Source organism: Venturia canescens, chromosome 7 (assembly GCF_019457755.1).
Source record: "Venturia canescens isolate UGA chromosome 7, ASM1945775v1, whole genome shotgun sequence".
Lineage (NCBI taxonomy): Eukaryota > Metazoa > Arthropoda > Insecta > Hymenoptera > Ichneumonidae > Venturia > Venturia canescens.
Window position 1 is genome coordinate 19351219 of NC_057427.1, and position 16489 is coordinate 19367707.

Consider the following 16489-nt stretch of genomic DNA (forward strand, 5'->3'; position numbering starts at 1 on the left):
GGTTCCGACTGGAATATATTAACGAAGATATTCATTACTAAAGTCTTCACCTACTTATTTCTGAATAGGTCTGAAATTACTGTCGTCAGAAACTAATGCACAGATACATGAAACAATTTTGATTTCTGTTCTCTTTCAATTGCGCTGTCTTTTTTTTTTTTAACTATGGCATAATTAATTTTATGAATTTGTGGTACTTTTGTCTGTCTGTATCATAACGTAGATGAAGAAATTGCAGCAGATACTGGCAAACTTTGAAAATTCTGTGTTTACACTTGTGCGCCAAGTATTAGCACTTCCTATTTTTGATTATGGAAAATAGGTATATATAAATTATGAAAATTATTAAAAAATTATAGAATATGGTAATACATAAATAATAAATAATTCAAAATGGTACAAAAAGTCAGCGGTGGCCCATTTATGATTGGCATAAGAATTTATGTTTTCAAAATAGATATATATTAAAAAATAAGCAAATCTGTTGGTCCTGACACACTCAATACTTTTCATTTCTCTGATTGGAACTCAGTCGCTATATGCAGAGTTTAAAAATTTTATACATCGTCATGTGTACATCAACTTGATATCTCTGGGTATGATACTGTGAATAGAAAAGAATGCTTCAAAAAGTCATTGGAAGTTTCCTGGTGGACTTGGTGAGCATTATATATATTTTTTCTCTCTCTCTTTCTGTTAAATTTTATGGAAAATCAATCAAAAAATTCGTTTCATTGAAAAATTTTCATATCTTTTTTATTCACAACGATTTGATTAAAAAAATTGAAAATAAAATTCATAAATGAGGGGGGGAAATTCCTCAATAATACAAAATATTCGTAAACGTTACGGAAAATAGTTTTAATCCCACAAAATTGTGGACACATTCGGAATCGATGAAACATGAGGGGATCATCGTGTTTCATCATCATCATCATCACCATCATCATGAGGGAAACATGAGGAAACATCAAACATTCGAAGAATATCAAACTGTTATAAGTTGCAGAAAACTTAACGAAAATCGTTGGATAAATTATTTTCGATTATCATAATAGAAACAGTGGAAAACTTTCGAAAACCTTATTTGAAAATTTAGAACTACCACAGAAAAAAGATTGGATATCAAGCTGCAAAAATCCTCCCTCGGAGAAAAAAAATTTGGACAAGCCCAAATTTGTTATTTGTGATATATTAAACCGGTATCAAAGCGGCCGCGTAAATGTAGTCTGTGACGTGTGTGTGAAAAAGAATATAAAAAATGCGCGATGCATATATGTCAACGAAACTTTTCAAGATTTCATTATTTCGTTCGATTGGAAATAAGTGTTGACTGAAATAATCCTTCAATTAAACCAGAGTACGAGAAATATTGTCCAGTGGGAATATATTGTCAGTGGTGTGGTTATATATCATGTGTACATAGGTTATACATATATACGAATAAATAGAACAAAAATACACGCAACTGTTAGAATGATATTAGAAACTTTAATGGAATAAATGTTTTCTAATTTATTTCTTGGGTCGTCATTATTTTTAAACATCCCCATATTTTGCTTGATATTCAGTTTGGCTCTGCCCTCTCCGATCCTTGTTTTCACCCGCTCAGTTTGCAGCGGATCGATTCATATTATTAATTCGATCCCTAATATGTGTTCTATGATTTTCTACTCCTTCATGATGATTGTGGTAACATGATTCGAGAGGTTTCTAACCATGATCTTGAATTGCACATTTTATGAATCAGATTTTCAAAAAAAAATCTGGTCTTGGTATAGTGTGTAGTTATTCTTTTCCCATTAGGTCTGTCGAGTGATAAATTTGGAAACTTTTCTAGAAAGCCTTTGGATGCTTTTTTTGCTAATGATATGAAAAGTCGTATTTTAGGAATGCGGTATGCAAACACAAATTTTGATAACAATACTTATAGAATGACATGTATGTTGAGTATTTCCACTTTGCAAACTACAAATATGGAATTATTATAAAAAAAATTCATTCCGATAAGTCTACTGTTGCTCAGTTTTGGATGCGATCAAATATGATGCCTACCAACATCCTCAGAAACTTACAGAATTGCTGAATGTAATGTGCGCTATGTCATTTTAATGTAACATCATGACTTTTGACAACTTTTCATTATAATGCTGTAGATTCGGATCATTAAAATACTGCAAAAATCTGCAAACTATACAATTTAAATACTGTGCCATTCATTTTACATTTTGACTATAACTGTAACATCTATATGAAGTAAAAAATTGATTATAAAAGTCTTCAGTTGCTCATTTATGGATAGATTTGAAATTGCTGTCTTCGAAGCTCATTGCGCAGATACATTGAACCGCAGCAGATACCTGCGAACTCTGAAATTTCTGTGGATAAATATATATGCGATGGATCACCCCTTATCTTTGATTATGGTAATATGTAAGGGAACTTGGTTCGGCAAGCTTTTAAGTGTTCCTTTTCAAATAGTATTGAAGTTTGTATGACTGATATACAGCGAATACTTCCAAACTTTGATATTTCTGTGTTGCAGCATGTGTGCCAATCATTCAAATCATTTATTCCAACCGTATCATGTAATCTATAAAATTCATCACAAAAGTCTTCCGCTTTTCTAGATACTTCAATTTTCCTTCTTCTACTCCATTGTGAGTTTTCGAATTTCTAAATTCATTTTTGAATTGTCCTGAAATGGTTTTCCTCCAAAACCAATGCAGGTACCTTAAACGTCTTTGAATTCTGTTGCTTTGTTGAATTAAGTTCGCTTAGTTTTTTTTGCTGCTTTGAGTTATGGCATAATAAATGTTAGAAGTTTTCGGGTACTTTTTTTCAGCAACTATCAAACTGTGGATAATTGGACCTCAGCGGCCACTTGCAAACTTTGGAAATATATTTCATTGAGGGCACGTTTTGGATGAAATGAAATCTCTAGATTCAGAATACAAAAGCGACATTTAAAGTGGGCAAATCTGTTGGATTTTTCGTGTCTTGAATTTGATCTATCTTTCATTTGAATTTTGAAGAAAAGGGATAAATAAAATCTGTTCTATTAAGGAAATCTTTACGTCAGTTCTTTCTTGGTATGAAAACTTGGAAAAAATCGCCAAAGGCCAAGGACAGACAGGTGACGAAATATTTCCAGTACAATTTTAACGAAAAATAGGTCTTTTTCGTGAAAACCAACGTTATAAGCCGAAAATCATAAATAATTTATAGCAATTGAAACTAAAATCCTATAGTCATCTGATCATAAATCAAGAGACTCGGTAGAGTCTCGGGACAAGTACATTGACAGCCCTGTCGTCTGCTGGCCTGAGGCTCTCGCCGAGACTATATTTTCTCTGAATAAAACGATTCGCGGTGGTGGGGGTAAAATTGGCATGTGACTTTCTTTAATTGCAAAGCTCATGAGTTATGTACGGCTTTGAAAATTGAACTTTTAGCTAATTAAGAAGTTCTCTGTCGAATGAGTCCAAAATCAGCATGCTCGGTGTCGTAATTTCTGAGAAAAAACTTTGCACGGGCTTAAGATTATGCAAAAGTTACTAACACATTTAGGATTTTACGTATCTGTATACGCGTACTCCAACCGCTACAAACATAGGCCTCTTGGCCCCCATGATCACCAATCCCTGGTGAGAGAAATTTTGTTGCAACCAATGAAGAGTGAGAGAATTTTTGGGCCAATGACATTCAAGAAAAAGAGCAAGAAAGTTTGGCGGAAAGCTAAGGAGCTCAAGAGCTCGAAAGTACTCGAAAGTCACTAGCTGAAGTTTCACGTCATGTTGACATTTGTGGTTATGATGTTATGAAGTGCGTGCGGGAAAATTAAAATAATTTTCACGTCATCTATAACGAAGTGCATATTGATATTTATTTTGTTAAAACTTGTGGAATACTAAACCGGTATAAAAGCGTCCGCGTAAATGTAGACTGTGATCTGTGTGTGAAAATAAAAAATATAAAAAAATGCGCGATGCATATGTCAACGAAACTTTTCAAGATTTCATTATTTCGTTCGATTGGAAATAAGTGTCAATTGAGATAATCTTTCAATTAAACCAGAGTGCGCGGAATATTGTGCAGTGTAAATATATCATCAGTTGCGTGATTATATATCATGTGTAATAATGTAGGTTATATATACGAGTGCCCTTTGATAGCTGTGTGGTAATAACGAACAGGCCGGGGTTTGATGTTACGAAGTGCGGGACAAATGTAACAAACGTTCGCATAGTTAGTGAATAATATAAATAAGGCAAATCAGTTTATAAAAATAGGTCTGGAAGTTGTAAGGAAAAATGTTCGTCAACCTAAAACGTCAAATTTTCTTTTTGCGATATGAAATATTATGGTTGATAATTAATAAATCAAGAACACACGGAACTGTTAGTGTATAATGTGAGAAACTCCAATCGAATAAATGTTTTCTAATTTATTTCTTGTGTCAACATTATTTTTGAATATTCCCATATTTTTTTTCCTATTGAGTTTGGCTCTGCTCTTTCCGATCCTTGTTTTGACTCCATCGGTTTGCAGCGGATTGATGCATATTATTAATTGGTTGGCTAATATGTGTCCTATGATTTTCTACTATTTCTTCATGCTGATTGTGGTAACTTGATTCAAGAGGGTTCCAATTATGATCATCAATCGCACATTTTGTACATCAGATTCTGAAAACAGTTTCTGGTCTTGATATAAGTGTAGTTATTCTTTTTCCACCTGTTCTGTCGGGTAATAAATTTTGAAACTTGTTCCAAAAAGTCTTTGGATGCTTTTTTTGCTGATAATATGAAAAGTTGAATCTTCGGAATACGGCAGGCAAACACAGATATTGACAACAATACTTATGAAATGACGTGTATGTTGAGTATTCCTATTCTGCAAACTGCAAATGTGGAATTATTGGTGAAAACATTCATTACGATAAGTGTACAGTTGCTCAGTTTTCGATGCGATTAAGTATAATACCTGCCAATATCATGGAAACCTACAGAATTTCTGAATGTTATGTGCGCTATGTCATTTTAATGTAACATCATGACTTCTAACAACTTTCCACTCTAATACTATAGATTTGGATCATTGAAATACAGCAAAAATCTGCAAACTATAAAATTTATATACTGTGCCATTCATTTTATTTTTTGACTCGCACCGTAACATAAATATCAAGTGAAAAATTCATTACAAAAGTCTTTAGTTGCTCATTTATGGATGGATTTGAAATTGCTGTCTTCCAAACTCATTGCGCAGATACATTGAATCGCAGCAGATACCTGCGAACTTTGAAATTTCTGTGGATAAGTATATGTGCTACTATCACCCCCTATCTTTGATTATAGTAATATGGAATGGAACTTTGTTCAGCAAGTTTTAAAGTGTTTCTTTTCAAATAGTATTGAAGTTTGTATTACTGCGGTATGGAGCGAATACCTTCAAACTTTGATATTTTTGTATCGCAGCATGTGTGCCAATCATTTTAATTTTTTATTCCAACCGTAACATGTAATTTCAAAAATTCATCACAAAAGTTTTCAGCTGTACTATTTAACTTAATTTTCCTTTTTCTAAATTCCATGCTAAATTTCTTAATTTCTAAATTTCTTTCTAAATTATCCTGAAATGAAATTGTATTCCTCCGCAACCAATGCAGGTACCTTAAACGTCTTTGATTTCCGTTGCTCTGTAGAATTAAGTACGCTCAGTTTTTTTTGCTTCTTTGAGTTCTGACACAATAGATGTTTTCGGGTGCCTTTTTTCGGCAACTATCAAACTGTAGATAATTGGATCTCAGCGGCCACTTGCAAACTTTGGAAATATATTTCATCGGGGCCATGTTTTGGATGACACGAAAACGTCTAGATTCAGAATGTAAAAGCGACATTTAAATATGGCCAATTCTGTTGGATTTGTTGTGTCTTGAATTTGATCTGTCTTTCCTCTTTTCCTTTCTTTTTTCTAACGTTATAAGCCGGAAATCATATCACAGCCCGCAACACGCATTGCTACATGCTCTTGAGTTCCCAATGGACAAAATATATTAGAAGACAAGGGGAAAAATCGCCAAAGTCCAAGAACAGACCTGTGACGAAATATTTCCAGTACAATTTTAACGAAATTTAGGTCTTTTTTCGTAGAAACCAACGTTACAAGCCGAAAATCATATCTCGGCCCCCAACCCGCTTTTCACCGTGCTCTTTGGTTCCTAATTGACAAAACATATTAGAGTACAAGGAAAAAAATCGCCAAAGTCCAAGGAGAGACCTGTGACGAAATATTTTCAGTACAATTTGGATGAAAAATAGGTCTTTTTTCGTAGAAACCAACGTTATAAGCCGAAAATCATATCTCGGCCCCCAACCCGCTTTCCATCGTGCTCTTTGATTCCTAATTGACAAAACATATTATTAGAGTACAAGGAAAAAAATCGCCAAAGTCCAAGAACAGACCTGTGACGAAATATTTCCAGTTCAATTTTTACGAAAAATAGGTCTTTTTTCGTGGAAACCTACGCTATAAGCCGAAAATCATATCCCGCCCTCCAACCCGCTTGCGGCCGTGCTCTTGGGTTCCTAATTGACAAAACATATTAGAGTACACGGGGAAAAATCGTCAAAGTCCGAGGACAGACCTGTGACGAAATATGTCCAGTACAATTTTGACGAAAAATAGGTCTTTTTTCGTGAAAACCAACGTTATAAGACGAAAATCATAAATAATTCATAGAAATTTAAACTAAAATCCTATAGTCAACTGAACATGAATAAAGAACTTTTGAGAAAAAAGACGTGATATCAAACCATAAACTTCCCCTAGGAAAAAAAAGGTTGGGACAAGTACATTGATGGTCCCTCGTTTCCTGATAATTCCATCCATAAAAAAAACTTTAAAAATATTTTCTTTTTAAATCGCAAAAAAATGATTTTATAAAAAAAAATACAGAACAATTCGAAAAATTTTCACAAATCTTGAAAAAACATTATCTGTAAAAAATACTAATCTGTATCTATTTTTTAAAGTGTCAAAAGAATCAAATAACAAGTAAAAAATAAAAAACCGAAAAATCGCGCTTGAAATCATTTTGGAAACCGATGCCTCATTCTTCTTATTTGATTCGAACAGCTAAGTCAATTGAAAAAAATTCCATCTAATTTACGTGCAGCATTAAAATTTATTATATCAATTCGAGGCCAAGTATTTTCTAATGAATTGAAAAAAGTTACCACTTGAGTTACGTGCAGCACTAAAATTTATGATATCAATCGAAGGACAAGTAATTTATGAGGAACTCCAAATTTCAACATTATGGAATTGTTCTAAGAAGCTTTTAATTGCAAAAAAATCACATGCAAGCTAGTCATTTCTTACTCTATGGTGGCAAAGAATTATAAGAAAATCGATTCTTTTCAGACTTTCAGGAGCTTCTGATATTATTCACAATATTCGACGTCGATTGGATCGATACAAATTATGTTTAAATATGAGTTAAAAGTACTTGTCCGGCCCATCACTTTCTATTAAAATTGTTTATTCAAATAAAAATCAGGGCTTCTCTAGAACTGATCGAGCACAAATATTCATGCAGAGCGAATTTAGAGAGTTATCTTCAAGTAATATTCCCTTAACTGCACTAATTGAATAAGAATGGAAACGAATTGTCCTGTACTATACAAGGGATGTTATTGTGCATCGATAAATAAAAAACATTTTGCACATTAAATATGTTCAAGCTTCCAAAAATAAGTCCCCAGTTGGTATTGGAATGACGGCAATTTTTACTTCTCACTTTTTCCAGCGAACGAATTTCATGCGGTATAACTAACCTATACTATTATTAAGAACATTAAACTAATAATAAATCGCATGTCAATAAATTTTTAATCGGATTCTGCCGTACAATTTCGTTTTTTTATGATTGATTTTTATTTGAATGAATAGTGTTGGGCCGGACAAGTACTTTTAACTCATATTTAAACATAATTTGTATCGATCCAATCGACGTCGAATATTGTGAATAATATCAGAAGCTCCTGAAAGTCTGAAAAGAATCGATTTTCTTATAAGTCTTTGCCACCATAGAGTAAGAAATGACTAGCTTGCATGTGATTTTTTTGCAATTAAAAGCTTCTTAGAACAATTCCATAATGTTGAAATTTGGAGTTCCTCATAAATTACTTGTCCTTCGATTGATATCATAAATTTTAGTGCTGCACGTAACTCAAGTGGTAACTTTTTTCAATTCATTAGAAAATACTTGGCCTCGAATTAATATAATAAATTTTAATGCTGCACGTAAATTAGATGGAATTTTTTTCAATTGACTTAGCTGTTCGAATCAAATAAGAAGAATGAGGCATCGGTTTCCAAAATGATTTCAAGCGCGATTTTTCGGTTTTTTATTTTTTACTTGTTATTTGATTCTTTTGACACTTTAAAAAATAGATACAGATTAGTATTTTTTACAGATAATGTTTTTTCAAGATTTGTGAAAATTTTTTCGAATTGTTCTGTATTTTTTTTTATAAAATCATTTTTTTGCGATTTAAAAAGAAAATATTTTTAAAGTTTTTTTTATGGATGGAATTATCAGGAAACGAGGGACCATCAATGTACTTGTCCCAACCTTTTTTTTCCTAGGGGTAAGGAACTTTCGAGAAAAAAAACGTGATATCAAACCATAAACTTCCCTTAGGAAAAAAGAGGTTGGGACAAGTACATTGAAGGTCCCTCGTTTGCTGATAATTCCATCCATAAAAAAAACTTGAAAAAAAAATTTTGTTTTTAATTGTAAAAAAAATTATTTTACAAAAATAAATACAGACCAATTCGAAAAAAAATTTTCAAATCTTGAAAAAACATTATCGTTAAAAATAACTAATCTGTATCTATTATTTAAAGTGTCAAAAGAATCAAATGACAAGTAAAAAATAAAAAACCGAAAAATCATGCTTGAAATCATTTTGGAAACCGATGCCTCATTCTTCTTATTTGATTCGAACAGCTAAATCAATTGAAAAAAATTCCGTCTAATTTAAGTGCAGCATTAAAATTTATGATATTAATCGGTGGACAAGTATTTTATTAGGAACTCCAAATTTTGACATTATTAAATTGTTCTAAGAAGCTTTTAAATCGAAAAAAATGACTTGAAAGCTAGTCATTTGTTACTCTATGGTAGCAGAGACTTATAAGAAAATCGATTCTTTTCAGACTTTCAGGATCCTCTGGTATTATTCACAAAATTCGACGTCGATTGGATCGATACAAATTATGTTTAAATATGTGTTAAAAGTACTTATCCGGCCCATCACTTTCCGTTCAAATTGTTTATCCAAATAACAATCAGTGCTTGTCTAGAATTGATGAGTCACAAGTATTCATGCAGAGGGAATTGAGAGAATTATCTTCAAGTAATTGTTGCTTAATTGCACTAATTTAATAAAAAACGGAAACAAATTGTTTCGCAATATACAAGGGATATTATTGTGCATCGATAAATGAAAAAATTTGTACATAATACATATGTTTTAGCTTCCAAAATAACTCTCCAGTTTATATTCAATAAGGGCCATTTTTACTTCCCACTTATTCTTCCAGCGAACGAATTCCATTCGGAATAAGAACTAACTTATATTATTATTAAGAACATTAAATTAATAATGAATCGCACTTCAACAAATTTTTAACCAGATTATGCCGTACAATTTCGTTTTTTTATGATTGATTTTTTATTGAATGAATAGTGATGGGCCGGACAAGTACTTTTAACACATATTTAAACATAATTTGTATCGATCCAATCGACGTCGAATTTTGTGAATAATACCAGAGGATCCTGAAAGTCTGAGAAGAATCGATTTTCTTATAAGACTCTGCCACCATAGAGTAACAAATGACTAGCTTTCATGTCATTTTTTTCGATTTAAAAGCTTCTTAGAACAATTTAATAATGTCAAAATTTGGAGTTACTAATAAAATACTTGTCCACCGATTAATATCATAAATTTTAATGCTGCACTTAAATTAGATGGAATTTTTTTCAATTGATTTAGCTGTTCGAATCAAATAAGAAGAATGAGGCATCGGTTTCCAAAATGATTTTAAGCATGATTTTTCGGTTTTTTATTTTTTACTTGTCATTTGATTCTTTTGACACTTTAAATAATAGATACAGATTAGTTATTTTTAACGATAATGTTTTTTCAAGATTTAAAATTTTTTTTTCGAATTGGTCTGTATTTATTTTTGTAAAATAATTTTTTTTACAATTAAAAACAAAATTTTTTTTCAAGTTTTTTTTTACGGATGGAATTATCAGCAAATGAGGGACCTTCAATGTACTTGTCCCAACCTCTTTTTTCCTAAGGGATTCTACTTTTTTTGACAAATCGTTACATCCGTTAGGGAGTACATTGATGATCGCCCGTTTTCGCATTATACCACGAAAAATGTAAACAAAAATTATCAAATTTCGCAATGAAAATTATTTTAAACCGTGAAAAATATTCAAATACATTAAAACCCGGCAGTATTAGTGTATGATTTATCCACTAATACACTGATTATCGCGGTATTTTCAACGTTAATAAGAGTTTTCAATTTAATTTCAAGCATTGGACACACGAAACAAATATCTAGGGTTTAAATTGTTGACTATAATTATTTGTCAAAATACGGCTTTCGATTTATTATTTGCAAACAATAAGAAATAGATTATTTGCAAAAATTCAATTTAATTTAGCATACATGATATAGTATTCCTCGATAAATCGACCAATGTTTTAATTTCGCATTCCACACTCTGTTGATATTTGTTCTTGAGTTCATAAACAGCAAGTTACATGAGAAAAAAGAGAATTTTTTACTATTACAACTTTTTCTTGCCTACTAATAGTCAATTGTTTTTCTTAATTTTGCAAAACAAATAAGTAAGGACATACAAGAATATATGGATGTGACGAGTACTTTTGTATCGTATGTGAATATTTAAAAGCAAAGTGAATAATTAAAAGATTGGTTCTATAAAATTTTCAATTTTCTGAACGTAGAGTATATAGTTTTTATTTCTTTTTTAACCCAGCGTGATTGTGCATGGTTAGCTCAGCTTAATGTAATCCGAAAAACAAGATTACCGAACTTTTGAGAAAAAAGATCTGATACAGAATATCAAAAATTCCCCTAGGGAAAAAAGGTTGGGACAAGTACATTGATGGTCCCTTGTTTCCTGATCATATTACGAAAAATGTGGAAAAACAATTCCATTAGAAAATTATTAAACCAACTGTAAACAATTTCAACAAAACGTATAAAAAAAAATTAACAAATCCTGAAAAAACATTACATCAAAAAAATACAAATCTGTAATTATTTTTAAAAGTGTCAAAAAAATCAAATAAAACATAAGCAATAAAAAAACGGCAAATAGAAAAAAGTTTTTTTCCAATCACTTGAAAGAAATTTCCATCCAAGTTATATCCAGCATTTAAACTTATGATATCAATTCGAGGCCAGGTATTTAAAGATAATTCAGCATATTCATTCCTACGATATAATACCTTAAAATTGCTAATTCTGTTGGATTTGTTTTGAATTTTATTTATTTTTCGTCAAAAATCGCTTAAGTCTAGGGATAGATCTGTGCCGATAATTTTTTACATTAAATTTTACGAAAAAAAGTCTTTTTTCGTCGAAACCACAGTGATAAACCGAAAATCATATCTCGGCCTCCAACGCGCATTCCTCCGTGCTCTTGGATCCCCAACGAGCATAACATATTAGAGTACAAGGGAAAAAATCGCTCAAGTCCAAGTACAGACTTGTGACGAAATATTTTCAGTACAATTTTGACGAAAAATAGGGTATTTTCTCGAAATCCGACGTTAAGGAAGTTGAGGCTGTACGGTCTTTCTTTTTACCCAAAAGTTATGATCTGTACCTTTCAAAAGTTAGGCCAGTTTACAGTTCGGCAATATTACTTTAAAGAAAAGTTGGGGGAAAAAAGACGAAAAACTGGTGAAAACTCAGTCGAAAACACGAACGGTGACGATCCTAGCCTCCAAAAACTGCACGGGAAACAGATTATTATTAGTATAATCTCAGAAAATCTCCTAATAAATCTGAAAAAAATTGACATTATTCAGCAAGTCTTGCTTATATTGCCTAAAAAATTTTATATTTTTAGTATCATTTTTAACGGAGATATTACTGAATGTTTCTTAACTTCCATAAGATTACTTTTTATTTGGCCCAAATTGTTATTGATTTTTCTCAGCAACGACGCTTCTAACATGTCTGAAAATTTAACTGATTTTTTTTTACACTTCCCATTATAAGATTCAATCGGTTTGAAAGCAACGACATCATTTTCATTCTAATGCCTCGACTTCCTTAAGAGCCGAAAATCATATTCCTACCGCCAACATGAATTTCCCCATGTACTTGGGTTCCTAATGGACATAAAGTGACGTAAAAAGAACGCGCCTGGAACTCTACCCCTGCGGTGGTCCGGGAGATAGTTCACAGTATCATATCATTATCCCGAGTGTTTAAAATCTTTGAAAATGCTCAAACAAAATAATAATCTTAAAAAACATACTAACAAAATAACACATGAAAATTGGAACTTAAATTCTATAGTCGTCAAAACGAAATCTAGGAAGTCGAGAAAAAAAAACGTGATATCAAACCTCAAAATTCCCCTAGAGAAAAAAAAGGTTGGGACAAGTACATTGATGATCCCTTGTTTCTGGATGACATAGAAAAAATATTCAAATCCAGGAAAACAATTCTATGGAAACAAAAAACGAAAAATTGAAAAGTTCAAAAAATTCAACAAAAATTAAAAACAATCGAAAAAAATTCTATAAAGAAAAAGTAAAAAATTTTCAAACAAAATCATAAATATTAAACAAATTGAAAAATGTACTATCCAAGTTACATGCAATATAAAAATGTATGATATCAATTGAAGGCCAAGGTTTTATTGATCATTTGGAATATTTACCCAACAAATCAGAAACTTTGATTGAAAAAATGACGTTTTATGCATAGGAGTCACTAATCATTCATAATAATTATTTTCGAGGAAAAACAAGCTCATGAAGCAAAAGTTATAACGAAAGTTACGTGCAGTACTAAAATTGATTATATCCATTCGAGGCCAAGGATTTATCAGTAATTCAAAATATAATCTCCAGCAACAAATAAGTGTTGAGAATCCTCATCGGGCTCAGAACGTTCCATTGAAATTACTAAAAAATTAATAGAAATAAAAAATTGCAGAATCTTCTATTTGAATAATAAGAACGATGGCAACCTTTTTTTTTAACCAGAACATATGAAAATCGGTAAAAACTCACATGAAAGTCATTCGTTACTTCAAGAAGGTACAGACTTTGAAAAATCGATTTCCCTCCAACTTTCAGGATCGCCTGGTGTTATTCACAACATTCAACTTCGATTGGATCGGTACAAATTATGTTCAAATACGTCTTAAACGTACTTGTCCAGCCCATCACTTTTTATTCGAATTGCTCATTCCAAAAAAAAATCAACAACGAAGTTAATCCATATGTTAATATTAAGGAACAGTAATTGCCGAAAAAAGAATTTTCCTTCGAATTACAGGAATCGCTCTTGTTGAAATGAAACTAAAATCAAAGACGAAATTGATCAATCTATTTATATTATATGGACTTATCATTCACAACAGAATCATTTTTCTCCAGGAATTGCAGGAATCGCGCGTGTCATACTTGACTCGTGATATTTATCAAAATGTGTGCGTGACTATCGAAAAAAAAAACATTCCAATGCTGAGTAGATTCAAAAATTTCTTGTAATGAGACTTATTATTTATCATTTTCATTGGTTCCTACCGAATGGTATGTGTTCACTGAAGGGATTGTGAAGTGGAAATTGCTATTATTGCAATACGAACTTGAGAACAGTCAAGTTCAAATTACTTGGAGATGTTCTTTTTATTTCTATAAAGTTTATTATATTTGTGATCATAGAAGAGCCCTGATTTTTTTTTTCGAATGAGCAATTCGAATAAAAAGTGATGGGCCGGACAAGTACGTTTAAGACGTATTTGAACATAATTTGTACCGATCCAATCGAAGTTGAATGTTGTGAATAATACCAGAGGATCCTGAAAGTCGGAGGGGAATCGATTCTTTAAGTTCTGTACCTTGTTGAAGTAACGAATGACTTTCATGTGAATTTTTAACGATTTTTATATGGTCTGGTTAAAAAGAAATGGTTTGACATCGTTCTTATTATTCGAAAGAAAGATTCTGCGATTTTTTATTTCCATAAATTTTTTAGTAATTTTGATAAAACGTTCTGAGCCCGACGAGGATTCTCAACGCTCATTTGTCGCCGGAGATAATATTTCGAATCACTGATGAATACTTAGCCTCGAATTGATATAATACATTTTAGTACTGCACGTAACTTTCTTTATAACTTTTGCTTCATGAGCTTGTTTTTCCTCGAAAATAATTATTATGAATGATTAGTGACTCCTATGCATAAAACGTCATTTTTTCAATCAAAGTTTCTGATTTGTTGGGTAAATATTCCAAATAATCAATAAAAACTTGGCCTTCAATTGATATCATACATTTTTATATTGCATGTAACTTGGACAGTACATTTTTCAATTTGTTTAATATTTATGATTTTGTTTGAAAATTTTTTACTTTTTCTTTATAGAATTTTTTTCGATTGTTTTTAATTTTTGTTGAATTTTTTGAACTTTTCAATTTTTCGTTTTTTGTTTCCATAGAATTGTTTTCCTACATTTGAATATTTTTTCTATGTCATCCAGAAACAAGGGATTATCAATGTACTTGTCCCAACCTTTTTTTTCCCTAGGGGAATTTTGGGGTTTAGTATTAACTGCAGTTAAATATGTTATTTTTTTATTACTAAAAAATCAGAGCAACTACGATTTATTTATTTTTGTTTGAAATTTAATTGGCACTCAAAACAGCTAGTACTTGTCAAATGAAGCCAATTTTTGTTATTGACTCAATCATAAATTTCCGTGCACAATTTAATTTATTTTTGCCTTCCTGAATTTTCCCCATTTTCTGGGTTTCCGGAGGAAATACCCTCCCAGTGGTTCCATGACTGTAAATCACACGACAAAAAAACAGCAACAAAATATCACCGACAAAAAATCACACGACAAAATATCACACGGACAGTATATCACCATTAAAATATTAACAGTTTCAATTAAATTATTTTTGGTTTCAATCAAACTCAAACGGACAAACAGATACAACCCTATAGAAACAAACCCAAATAAACAAACACATGCATCCCTACACAAAAAATCCCAAACAGACAAACACATATATCCCTACATAAACTAACAGAAACAGATAAACATATACATACCTACACAAACAAACCCAAACAGACAAATACGTACATCCCTACACCAACAAATCAAAGCAGACAAACACATACATCCCATCTTAAACAAACCCAAACAGATAAACACATACATCCCTATACACAAACAAACCTAAACAGACAATCGCATACATCATCACACAAACAAACATTAAGCTTCGATTAATTCCTGATATATTCGTGATTTGCCTCCATATACTATAATGATGCGATATTTTGTCACAGTTATTTTTGGTCTTGTGAGATTTGGTGTGTGTGATCTTGTGACATACATCCTCGCACAAACAATTCCAAACAGATAAAGATATATATCCTCACATAAACTAATTGAAACAGATAAACATATACATTACTACACGAACAAACCCAAACAGACAACCACATACATCCCTACCCAAACAAACCCAAACAGACAAACACATACTACATCTCTATACACAAACAAACCGAAACAGACAATCACATACATCACCACACAAACAAGCATTAAGCTTCGAGTAATCCGTGATATTAGCGTGATTTGCCTCCTTATACTATATCGATGCGATATTTTGTCACAGTTATTTGTGGTCTTGTTATATTTTGTGTGTATGACCTTTTGGGTGGGGGTCGAAACAGCGAACGATCAAAATAGCGAACAGGCATTCTGTATATCTATCTATGCACATATAGATATACAGAATTTTGATCGTTCGCTGTTTCGACCCCCACCCGACCTTTTGACGTGTGATATTTTGTCGTGGTGATATATTGTCCGTGATATTTTTACGTGTGATATTTGGACGTGCTACCCCTCACAGTATATGTGTGCATTTGTGCAGGGAGAGGGGGGGGGGGTATCCTTCAGCCGCAAACCTTCCTGCCACAAGTTCGAAACATTAAAACAGTAAAAATTACTGTTAGACACCTAGGGTTTCCACAATTGGAGGAACTTTGAACTCCTATAACTTATGGAATTAATAAAAAATTTCAGCCTCCCTTGACAGAATAACGTCAGTTGTGACCAACTAAAATAATCCAGACGGAAAGAAAAGTTTATCAT

At 32.0% G+C, this 16489-nt stretch overlaps 1 protein-coding gene across 5 annotated transcripts in view; it reads left to right on the plus strand.

Annotated features, from left to right (window-relative positions):
• The window catches only part of LOC122413486 (membralin), a 758197-nt gene that overhangs the window by 225796 nt on the left and 515912 nt on the right, over positions 1–16489 (plus strand). The gene's annotated exons all lie outside the window — the stretch shown is intronic.